Below are 13,263 nucleotides of genomic sequence, written 5' to 3'. Positions count from 1 at the left end.
TGAGCGGGCGCCCCAGACTCTGAGCGGCCGTCCAGCTTTGCTGAGCGGGCACCCAAGAGGTTTCTGGAAAAAAGTTTTTTTCTGCCCAATTTTCTGATTTTTTTGGGTTTTTTGGATATGGTACTAACTTCTAAAGGTTCCTAAAGGTTAAAGTCTTGGGTTGCCTCCCAAGAAGTGCTTCTTTTACGTCATTAGCTTGACGTAGAGGAGTTCGATCAAGTTGACAATAAAACGGCACTAACCACTTCCCGGTTTGCCGTGTCCCCATAATAATGCTTCAATCTCTGACCATTAACCTTGATTGCTTGGCCCAGATCATTCTCAAAAATCTCCACCGCTCCATGTGAAAACACAGTTTTGACAATAAAAGGTTCAGACCACCTTGATTTCAACTTTCCAGGAAAAAGTCGGAGACGAGAGTTGAATAAAAGAACTTGCTGCTCCGGCACGAATGACTTAGGAGATAGCTTCCTGTCGTGCCACCTTTTTACTTTTTCCTTGTACATTTTGTTGTTCTCGTACGCTTGAAGTCGAAATTTATCAAGTTCATTTAACTGAAGCATTCACTTCTTCCCAGCTGCATCTAGATCAAGGTTCGACTTCTTCAACGCCCAATAAGCCTTATGCTCAAGCTCCGCAGGTAAATGATATCCCTTACCATAAACAAGTTGAAACGGGGACATCCCAAGTGGAGTCTTGTATGTTGTTCTATAAGCCCAAACAACTTCATCGAGCTTTAAAGACCAATCCTTCCTTGACGGACAAATAACTTTCTCCAGAATGCGCTTGATCTCTCTATTAGACACTTCAGCTTGACCATTCATTTGCGGATGATAGGCAGTAGCAACACGATGATTCACATTGTACCGCTGCATCATAGAAGTGAACTTACGATTGCAGAAATGCGACCCCTCATCACTTATGATTACCCGTGGCGTTCCAAACCTTGTGAATATCTTCTTATGGAGAAAATTCAACACTACCTTTGCATCATTCGTCGGTAGAGCCTTAACTTCTACCCATTTCGAGACATAATCTACTGCCAGCAAGTTGTACTGATTATTGCAGGACGAGACAAATGGTCCCATGAAATTGATTCCCCAAACATCAAAGACCTCGACTTCAAGCATCACATTTAAAGGCATCTCATCCTTTCTAGTAAGTTTCCCCACTCTTTGGCAACGATCACATCTTAAAACGAACTGATGTGCATCCTTAAACAACGTAGGCCAGAAAAAACCTGCTTGCAAAATACGAGCTGTCGTCTTTTCACCACCATAATATCCACCATAAACTGTGGAATGGCAGTCTCCTAATATCCCCTCCGTCTCACAGAATGGGATACATCTCCTGATGATCTGGTCAGCTCCCTGTCTAAATAAATATGCTTCATCCCACATGTACCACTTCACCTCATGTAGAAACTTTTTCTTTTAAACTGCATTCATATTAGGAGGCATTATATTGCTGACAAGATAGTTCACAATATCTGCGAACCATGGCTCTTCCTCCTGAACTGTGAACAACTACTCATCCGAAAAAGATTCGTTGATCAATGTCTTATCATGTGAAGTTGAACCGGGATTCTCCAATCAAGAGAGATAGTCAACTACTTGATTCTCAGTATCTTTTCGATCCTTGATCTCTAACTCAAATTCCTATAGCAAGAGCACCCAACGAATAAGTCTAGGCTTTGAATCCTTCTTTGAGACCAAATAGCGAATGGCAGCATGATTGGTGAATACTGTCACCTTTGTCCCAAGCAGATAAGATCGAAATTTTTCGAAACAAAAGACTATAGCCAAGAGCTCTTTCTCAGTAGTGGTGTAGTTCATTTGAGCTCCATTTAGAGTCTTACTAGCATAGTAGACCACATGAAAAAGATTATTCTTGCGTTGCCCAAGAACTACTCCCACTGCATAATCATTCACATCACACATCATCTCAAAATGTTCTGTCCAATCAGGTGCCGTAATAACTGGTGCAGTTATCAAACTCTTCTTGAGAGTCTCGAATGCTGCCAAGCATTCATCATCAAATTTGAAAGGCACATCTTTCTCGAGCAAGTTGCACAACAGCTTAGATATCTTCGAGAAGTCCTTGATGAAATGCCGATAAAAACCCGTATGACCAAGAAAACTATGGGTTCCTTTCACAGAAATAGGTGGTGGAAGATTTTCAATGACTCCCACCTTGGCTTTGTCCACCTCAAGACCCTTGCTAGAGACTTTATACCCAAGAATAATGCCTTCACGCTCCATAAAGTGACATTTTTCCCAATTGAGCACAAAATTAGTTTTCGCACACCTTTTGAGCACCGAACGAAGATTATTCAAATATTCATCATACGAATGTCTAAAGACAGAGAAGTCGTCCATGAACACTTCGACATTGTTTCCAATCATATCAAAGAATATAGCCATCATGCATCTCTGAAAAGTGGCAGGTGCACCACATAAGCCAAACGAAACTCTGCGAAAAGCAAACGTGCCAAATGGACAAGTGAAGGTAGTCTTTTCTTGATCTTCCGGTGCAATGCAAATCTGATTATACCCCGAATAGCCATCCAGAAGACAATAATACTCATGACCAGCCAACCTGTCAAGCATCTGATCAATAAATGGAAGAGGGAAGTGATCCTTCCTCGTGGCTTTGTTCAACTTTCTATAATCCATACACACCCTCCATCCTGTAACTGTTCGAGTGGGGATGAGCTCATTCTTCTCATTTGCTACCACAGTTATACCTCCTTTCTTAGGTACACATTGCACGGGGCTCACCCAAGAACTGTCAGATATAGGATATATGATTCCCGCATCTAGACACTTCAGAATTTCTTTCTTCACCACTTCTTTCATGATAGGATTAAGTCTTCTCTGTTGCTCAATAGTCGGCTTACTACCTTCCTCTAGCAGAATTTTATGCATACAATACGAAGGGCTGATCCCTTTTATATCTGCTATAGTCCATCCGATGACCGATTTGAATTCTCGCAAGATCCTCAAGAGCTTGTCCTCCTCACTACCTGAAAGGTCAGATGCAATAATAACTAGAAAAGTAGATGCATCACCTAAAAAAGCATACCTCAAGTGTTCAGGCAATGGTTTAAGCTCCAATGTAGGTGCTTCCTCAATAGATGGTTTGAGCCTTCCCTCAGCATTCTTGAGATCAGTAGTACCAAGAGATTCAAATGACATGTCTAGCTTTTACTTCCAAGGAGAAGCATTTAGATATTGTAGTTGCTCATTGTCTTCCTCATCTTCACTGTCAAATTCCCCCACTAAGGCTCTCTCTAAGGCATCAGACATCAGCACATGATCAAGTTCTGAAGTTATCGCAGAATCAATCAAATCCACCTTTAAGCACTCCTCGTCTTCTGTAGGGAATTTCATCACCTTGAATACATTAAATGTCACATCCTGATCCTGCACCTGCATAGTAAGTTCACCTTTCTGTACATCTATCAAAGTATGGCCTGTAGCCAGGAAAGGTCTTCCCAAGATTATGGGAATCTTCTTATCTTCCTCGAAATCCAAAATGACAAAGTCTATAGGAAAAAAGAGCTTATCCACCTTTACTAACACGTCCTCCACGATGCCTCGTGGGTATGTAATAGAACGATCAGCTAATTGTAGAGACATGTAGGTGGGCTTTGGATAAGGCAAATTTAACTTTTTGAAGATAGACAATGGCATAAGATTGATGCTTGCTCCCAAATCGCACATGCACTTGTCGAAAGACAACTTGCCAATGGTACAAGAAATGGAAGCTACCTTCAAAGGCATCATCCTTTGAGTTGGGTTTTGACGCTCATTTGTAGCCATAGTTTCAATAAGATTATAAGCCTCAATATAACTTTTGGCCCACAAGGCGCCTCCAGCTGCTATATCGAGCATGGGCCGAGATTGGGCCCCCAAACCATTATAGAAACCAGTGATCACCATCCAGTTAGGCATACCATGATGTGGACACTTTCTCAACATCTCCTTGTAGCGCTCCCAAGCTTCGCACACAGATTCTGTTGGTTGCTGCACAAATTGAGTAAGAGCACTCCTCATAACTGCAGTCTTTTCCATTGGATAGAACTTCACCAGAAACTTTTGCGCAAGATCTTTCCATGTAGTGATGGACTCAGCTGGCTCAGAATGTAACCAGTCCTTAGCTTTATCCCTCAGAGAGAATGGGAAAAACCTCAGCTTGATAGCCTCATCAGTCACACCATTATATTTGAAAGTGCTACAGATCTCGACAAAATTCCTGATATGCATGTTGGGGTCTTCAGTCGTAGCACCTCTGAAAGAAACAGAATTCTGCACCATCTGAATAGTGCCCGACTTGATTTCAAAAGTTTTAGCCTGAATAGCCGGATGAAGGATGCTTGACTGAATGTCATCAATTTTAGGCCGGGAAAAGTCCATAAGAGCTGGATATTCTACTGGAACTATACGATCACCCATGATTACTGGTTCTTTCTGCTCACTCTCTTTGTCCGAATCCGCAAAATCTATCTTCTCCGGAATATCAAGAACTGAGTCTGTCTCCTCAGCCGTATCTAGAGTTCTCTTGCGAGTGCGAGAACGTGTTTGCATAAACGCTCGCTAGAGTACCTGAAACACAACCGGAAACAATAAGTAACACGTCTTAATCAATGAGTCCTAATGACCACTGATGGCAAGTACATAAACTAAACAAATACGCCAAGTCCCCGACAGCGGCGCCAAAAACTTGTTAGGCACAAAACACGCGCTAATATTTCACACAAGTATACGCGTTCGAAAGTAATATAGAATAAATTATAGTTCGTTCCCACAGAGACTCAGACTAATTATGTTCAATTAACACTTACTCACCAATGTATGATTACTTCTCAATGTCAAGACAATAACACTTAGATTTAATTAACTAATTATTAACTACAATTAACTAGGAGAATTAAAACACTTAATTGACACTTAAATTAACAATATTAAATACACATGAGATCATAACTTCATTACTACTTCTTTCAATAGTTATCGTTATTACCCTTAGCATGTAACATTAATGATATTAATCGAACAACACGAAACTGATAAAAGCCAACTTTCGTTGTACTAATACCATTCTACCAAACATCCACAATTAAGATAGAAGTTGGATAGGCATCAATTATGTTGAGACCCTATATGTCTACAGAATTTGACAACATAACGATTTAAGCACAAGTTATTCTTTTTTAATTACACAGGGCAAGTAAAACGGTTAGAGTTTCCCACTAATCATGCATACACATACATGAACCTATGCTAGCATGGCAAGTTCTAAACCTCAAGATCCACCGTCGCTTCACAAGAGATTAATAGCCTATCTTATATGTTCACGACGCACATAAGACGAATAAGCACAACGTATGCTAGATATCATACAATCATCACACACTAAGTTATTAAATAACTAACTAAAGAAATCCATAGTAAATCCGTTACGACCCCATGATCACGATTAGCCCATGATAGAACTCATCGTCACCATGGGTTCATATGAAAATATGATAATAACATACAATATAAACTAATAAAAATACTTATTAAAACCAGAGTACGTCACAAGAGTAATAAGGTTCAAAGTAAAGAAAACTAGCATCCACTGATACAACGAATAAAAGAATCAAAAGAAAACGTATGCTTCCTCTTCTTTGTTGTGATGTGCTAAAACGGTCTTCTTCCTTCTCTCCTTGTTCCTTGCTTGATACCACGCTTTTGTGAAACGTCTCTGAGAACTGCTTATATAGAAGCCCACAAGAACCAGCCGTCTCAGAAATCCATCTGAATAAGGATCACACAAATCAGAATTAAATTTCTCATCCCTGAGTGGCCGCCCAAGATTCCTGAGCGGGCACCCATCATCCTGAACGACCGCCCAACATCCTGAGCGGGCGCCCAGACTCCTTTAGGAAAATTCTGCATTATGCTCCTGATTTTGCTGCGTTCTGCCCCCAACTTTCCACAACCAATGCCAAGCACTTCCCTAGGCTTATTTCTGATAAATTCATCCTACATACGCAAGTTATACTGTTAGATATATTTGATAATGTCATGTCTAATATGATTTATGTTTAGTTTTCAGATCTTACTTAAACAGGACAAATCAGTACTTAACTGGAAATCAGTACTTATACTGAAGTCAGAACTTAAGTGGTTAGAACTTAAGTTATCAGGAGATATTTATCAGGAGATAATATAAGGACTTAAGGAGACTTTTAGATAAGGAAGGCGGCTGATTGAAAGGATAGAAGATCAAGACAAACGTAAGAAGAGATATGCATGAAGAAGGAATTCTATGAAGAATAGAATACTTGGAAGAAAAGATATCTGATTGATATATTTTAGGAAGCAGAATTATATTCCATATCAATTAGCGATTATCTTGTAACTGTGTAGTATATAAACACAGACATAGGGTTTACACTATAAGTGTTATCAATATCGAGAATAATATTCATTGTAACCCTAGCAGCTCTCGTGATATTTGTTCCATATTGTAACAGAGTTTATTATATTGAATAAAGTCTGTTTTCTGTTACTTGAGTTCTTTAATTCGATTTGATTGTGATAAACATTGTATTCAACCCCCTTCTATAGTGTGTGTGACCTAACAAGTGGTATCAGAGCAGATATGTTAACACACAAACAGTTTAAGATCCAAAAACAATCATGTCTGAAGAAGAAACTCCAACCAAGCCCACCAAAACTGAAGAACCTCCAAAGACTCAAATCCATAGTCGATATGAGACTATTAGAGTTCCCATTCTGAAACCAACTGAATATTCCATATGGAAGGTGAGGATGTTTATGTTTCTGGAAGCTACTGGTCCAGAATATCTTGACAGAATCAATGAAGGACCACACAAGCCAACCAAACTCGCTGTTGTAGTTGTAGGTCAACCAGCAAAGTCTGTACCAAAGGAGAAGAGTGATTACACTACTGAAGATATATCTTCAATTGCTAAGGATGCTAAGGTACGACACTTGCTGCATAGTGCTATTGATAATGTAATGTCAAACAGGGTAATTAACTGCAAGACTGCAAAGGAGATATGGGATGCTTTGGAGACAAGATGCCAGGGAACCGAATCAGTTAAGAAGAATAGGAAGACAATACTCACTCAAGAGTATGAACTCTTTGACTCAAAGCCTGATGAGTCATTAACTAGTTTATATGATAGATTTGTCAAACTCTTGAATGATTTGTCACTAGTTGACAAGGAGTATGATCTTGAGGATTCGAATCTTAAATTCCGGTTAGCACTTCCTGAAAGATGGGATTTGAAGGCCACCACTATAAGAGACAACTATAATCTTGAAGAAATAACTCTTGATTAAATTTATGGGATGCTCAAGACTCATGAACTTGAGATGAAACAAAGAAGCAAGAGGAAAAGAGGAAGGTCAAGGATAGTTGCTCTTAAGGCTGAGGAGGAATCTCCCAAAGCATTTACCTGAAGGAAAGGCAAGGGAAAAGCTCTCATCACAAAGTCTGATACTGAGTCATCAAGTTCTGGTAGTGATGATAACTCAGAAATTGAAAGCTTGCCTGAGATGGATGCTGATGAAGAGATGATGAAGCTGTGTGCTCTTATGGTGAAATGAATCACAAGGATTGCATACAGAAAATTCAGGAAGGGAAAGAAATTTTCTAGGAAAGGTGCAAGTTCTGATAAGAAGAGTTTCAGAAAATCTGAAGGCAAAGGAGGGAAGTCTGACAGAGAAGATTACATAAATGTCAAATGCTACAACTGTGGTGAGAAAGGCCACATATCTCCTGATTGCAAGAAAGTGATGAGTGACAAAGGCAGGGCTCTTATCACAAAGAAGAAAAGCTGGATAGACACTTCAGATTCTGAAAGTGAGGAAAACTATGCCTTGATGGCAAATGCTGATAGCAGTTCTGATGCTGCTGAGTTAAAGGTACCTCAAACTACTTATGCCTTTCATACTGATGATATTATTGAGTTGAGAAGATATCTTAAAACCATGTTCATTAGTTATAGAGATCAAACTTTAACATGTGAAAGATTAACTTCTGAAAATCTTGCTTGTAAAAAGAGGAATGATTATTTAGAAAAAGAGTTAGTCATGTTCCATCAAACTCAGAAAGATAGAGATGATGCTTTTTATGTTAGGGATGAAGTCCTTAAAATGAATGAATCTCTAAAAACTGAGTTAGAAAAGGAAATAGAGATTATCAGAACTTGGACTAACTCTGGCAGAACAACTCAGAATTTTTTAAGTAGTGGAAACTGGAAAGAGGGCTTATGTTATGGAGATGATATGAATGATAAAGGAACTGTAGAAATTGAGCCTATAGTTGTTAAATAAAAGCCAAAGTTGAAACCTGGTAAGTTTGTAGCTGTAAAGTCTGATACTGATAAATCAGAAGTTAAAAAGGAATTAACTTCTGGCAAGATAAAACAGGAAAAACCAACTGAAGTTAACGTAGGCTTAATGACAAAGAAGCAGTTTAAGCATAAGCTGAAAGATGTTAAGAATGTAAACAAGGTAAAGTCACCTAGGAAAAATAGGTATGGAAAGGAAGGTGTGAATAAAAGTAATGATTACAAGCCTGTTCCTAATGCTCCTAGAAAAACATGTTATAACTGTGGAAATTCTAACCATCTGGCTTCTTTTTACAGGAAAAATAAGAACATAAAATCCTTACCTTCTAAGTCAGGAGTTAAGAGTCACACTGTTAGATATAGGCCACAAAATTCTTTTTTTCATTGTGGTAGTTTATGGCATTCCATTTATACTTGTAAGGAATATCATAGTTTGCACTATGATTATTATCAAATAAAACCTTCTTTAAAGAATGTTAGCATTGTTCCTTCTAGTGTAAGTTCTGATACAAAGTCTGATAGTGTAAATGCTGATAAGAAAAATGTTAATATAAACTCTGATGCTAAATCCGCTGCAAATGTTAACAAACTTAATAAGGCCAAAGGATCCAAGCAAGTCTGGGTCCTTAAAACTAATCATTAATGGTCTTTGTGATTGCAGGGCAATAGGAAAAACATCCTAGTTCTGGACAGTGGATGTTCAGGACATATGACTGGAAATAAAGCCCTGCTATCAGACTTTGTGGAGAATGCTGGCCCAAGTGTTTCTTATGGAGATGGCAACATTGGCAAAACCTTGGGATATGGCAATATCAATCTGGGGAATGTCATCATTAAAAAAGTAGCTCTGGTCTCAGGACTTAAACACAATCTGCTCAGTGTTAGTCAAATCTATGACAGAGGTTATCATGTGGATTTCTTTGAAGAACACTGTGAAGTTGTAAGCAAATCTACAGGCAAAGCTGTTCTGAAAGGATACAGGCATGGTAACATTTATGAAGCCAAGCTTTCAACAAGTACTGATGGTTCTGCAATCTGTCTGTTAAGTGGAGCATCAATTGAAGAAAGCTGGAATTGGCACAAGAAACTCTCTCATTTAAATTTCAACAATATAAATGAACTAGTTAAAAAAGGTCTTGTGAGAGGACTGCCAAAATCAGTATTTGCTCCTGATGGCCTTTGTGATTCATGTCAGAAGGCTAAACAAAGAAAATCTTCATTCAAGAGCAAGAATGAATCATCAATTCTTGAGTCTTATCATCTGCTACATGTTGATCTATTTGGTCCGGTGAATATCATGTCTATTACAAAGAAGAAATATGCTACGGTCATAGGGGATGAGTTCACTAGATACACATGGGTGTATTTCTTGCACACAAAAAGTGAAACTGCATCTATCTTGATTGATCATGTCAAGCAACTGGATAAATTGGTCAAAGATTCTGTGAAGATCATAAGAAGTGATAATGGCACTGAGTTCAAGAATTTGATCATGGAAGAGTTCTGCAAAGACCATGGAATCAAGCAGAAATTTTCTGCTCCTGGAACTCCACAACAAAATGGAAGCTGCACGAACTATGCTTGATAAAGCAAAGCTACCAACCTATTTTTGGGCTGATGCTGTGCAGACTGCTTGTTTTACTCAGAATGTAACACTCATTAACAAGCATGGAAAGATACCATATGAGATGGTAAAGAAAAAGAAGCCAAATCTGAAGTATTTTCATGTATTTGGATGCAAGTGTTTTGTTCTTAAGACTCATCCTGAACAGCTATCCAAATTTGATCTAAAAGCTGATGAAGGAATTTTTGTTGGATATCCACTTTCCACAAAAGCCTTCAGATTCTACAGTTTAAGAACAAGGGTTGTCATGGAATCTATCAATGTCTCCTTTGATGATAAGAATATTATTGGACTTGAAGATTTCAATGATCATGATCAGCTGAGATTTGAAAATGAAGATTTAAATTCTGATACTGTAAATCCTCACAGTCGAAATCCTGACAGTCTAAATCCTGACAGTCTAAATCCTGACAGTCTAAATCCTGACAGTCCAAATCCTGATACTACAAACTCTGATGTTATTGAAACTGTGGTGACTACGCCAAAGGAAGATGCACCTGTGTAGGGGGAGCATACTGAAGATACAATCACATCTCAAGAAGCATCAGAACCTACAACTGGCTCTTCAAGTTCTGATTCATCAAGTTCTGATGAGCCAAGTTCTGATAAGTCTGGAAACTCAAATTCTGAAGGATCCAACTTAGAGAGCATAATTTCAGGGGGGAGCATCAGAAAATGTTGATGAAGACAGCATGGATCATGGGGGAGCATCCAGTTCTAGAGAAAACCTTCCATCTGCAAGGAAGTGGACTAAATCGCATACACCTGACTTAATTATTGGAAATCCTGATGCAGGTGTCAGAACTAGAACAGCTACATCAAATGAATGTCTTTATAATTCTTTTCTTTCTCAGAATGAACCAAAGAAAGTGGAAGAAGCTCGTCAAGATGCTGATTGGGTGCAAGCAATGCAGGAAGAGTTAAATGAATTTGAAAGAAACAAAGTCTGGACCCTAGTACCAAGACAAAAGAACAGATCTGTTGTTGGTACAAAGTGGGTGTTCAGAAACAAAACTGATAGTGATGGCATAATAACAAGGAATAAATCAAGGCAGGTTGGAAAAGGATATTCTCAACAGGAGGGAATTGATTATGATGAAACATTTGCATCAGTTGCTAGATTGGAAGCCATAAGGATATTTTTGGCTTATGCTGCTCACAAAAAGTTTACTGTCTTTCAAATGGATGTGAAAAGTGATTTTCTCAATGGAGAATTGGAAGAGGAAGTATATGTTGAACAACCTCCAGGCTTTGTAGATTCAAAACTTCCAAATTATGTCTACAGACTTGATAAAGCACTTTATGGCCTTAAGCAAGCTCCAAGAGCATGGTATGGGACTTTAGCTCAGTTTCTTCTGGAAAGTGGATTTAATAGAGGAACTATTGACAAAACACTGTTCTACCTCAACCATGGAAAAGACTTACTTTTGGTGCAGATATATGTTGATGATATCATTTTTGGTTCTACAAATGACAGACTTTGCAAGAAGTTTGCCAAACTGATGCAGTCAAGATATCAAATGAGTATGATGGGGGAACTTAGCTATTTTCTGGGCCTTCAAGTCAAGCAGAATGAAGAAGGCACTTTTATTTTTCAATCCATGTATACCAGAAATTTGCCGAAGAAATTTGGAATGCAAGATTGTTCAAGTGCATCCACTCCCATGGCCACTGCAACAAAATTGGATAAGGATACTGGTACATCAGTAGATATTACTGATTACAGAGGTATGATTGGCTCACTACTCTATCTAACTGCTAGTAGACCTGATATTATGTATGCTACCTGTATTTGTGCAAGATTTCAAGCAGATCCAAGAGAACCTCACTTAACAGCTGTGAAAAGAATTTTCAAGTACCTTAAGAGTACAGCTGATCTGGGATTGTGGTATCCCAGAGAATCAGACTTTAAGCTAATAGGTTACTCAGATGTAGATTTTGCAGGATGTAAAATTGACAGGAAAAGCACAAATGGAAGCTTCCAATTTCTTGAAGGCAGATTAGTTTTTTGGTTTAACAAGAAACAAAAGTCAATTTCTACATCAACTACAGAAGCAGAGTACATTGCTGCAGGAAGCTGTTGTGCACAGATTCTTTGGATGAAGAATCAGCTACTGAATTATGGGTTAACATACTTTAAAATCCCTATTTATTGTGATAATCAAAGTGCTATTGCTATGAAAGGTAATCCAGTTCAACACTCAATGACAAAGCACATCAGCATTAGGTACCACTTCATAAGGGAACATGTGGATGAAGGTACAGCAGAATTGCACTTTGTTTCAACAGATCAACAACTAGAAGATATCTTTACAAAACCACTGTGTGAAGAAACTTTTACAAGATTGGTAAATGAACTTGGAATGGTTTCAGGTTCTTTCTCTAAATCTGCTTAGTTTATGTTCTGATACATCAGATTTTATGATCAGTATTTACAGATATTACTATCTTTGTGTATTCTGTGCTTAAATTAGAAATTGTTTAAGTACTGGTTGTTGTCTGATGTGAATTTCTAAACTCTAATAGTGATATGAATATTTCTGTAACTATTCAATCCAATGAGGATAATTGTGCTAGATACTGACCTAGGAGTCTACAATATACTAAAGTCCCATGTTTGAAGTAATCGTTTATGTGGAAATCTTTTAATACAAGCAAATTCTGATATTGAGCTTAGTTAAGTTTACTTTGTGTATCTTATTACTAAGTCAAAAACTAGAATAGTGCTTCTTATCTGTTAAGTTCTGATGTTAGTAAATCTAATGGATGTACTAAGTGCTGATAAACCTCACTTATCAAAAGAAAAAGGAAAACAAAAAGGGAATAAAAATCAGGTACTCCTTTGAGATCTAGAGTAAAAATGTGGAAGGGAAGACTCAAGTGCATTGCTGGTATTAAGTAATATGCATCAGAAAAGAAAAATAAATATTTTTCTTGGTGACTTTTCACACTCTATGATTACTGGAGAAATACTCTGATAATAGCATAAATTCTGATAAGCAGTCGTAACTCACTTACACTAAGAAGCCACTGTAAAATGGAATTTCAAAAGATGCATAAAATGAGTACAAAACAGTTGAGGTGGACTCATGCATGAACTCATTCTAAAGTAGACCTCATATTACTAACAGATTTTGAGCAAAGTTCTTAGTTATGCCTTATTTCTAAGATGTACTGAAGTGAATCAGACTTTAATCTTTTTTTGATATTTAGCTTACTGCACACACATACACTCCATATGAATGATGAAAATTACTGTGGTGAT

The 13,263-nt window shown here is 38.0% G+C and overlaps 1 pseudogene; it reads left to right on the top strand.

Annotated features, from left to right (window-relative positions):
• Positions 1-3,954: 3,954 nt before the first annotated feature.
• On the top strand, positions 3,955-4,069 carry LOC141662925 (small nucleolar RNA R71; annotated as a pseudogene).
• The last annotated feature ends 9,194 nt before the right edge of the window (positions 4,070-13,263 follow it).

This window comes from Apium graveolens, chromosome 5 (assembly GCF_009905375.1).
Source record: "Apium graveolens cultivar Ventura chromosome 5, ASM990537v1, whole genome shotgun sequence".
In the NCBI taxonomy this organism is placed as follows: Eukaryota; Viridiplantae; Streptophyta; class Magnoliopsida; order Apiales; family Apiaceae; genus Apium; species Apium graveolens.
This window is presented reverse-complemented; position numbering and strand designations above follow the sequence as displayed.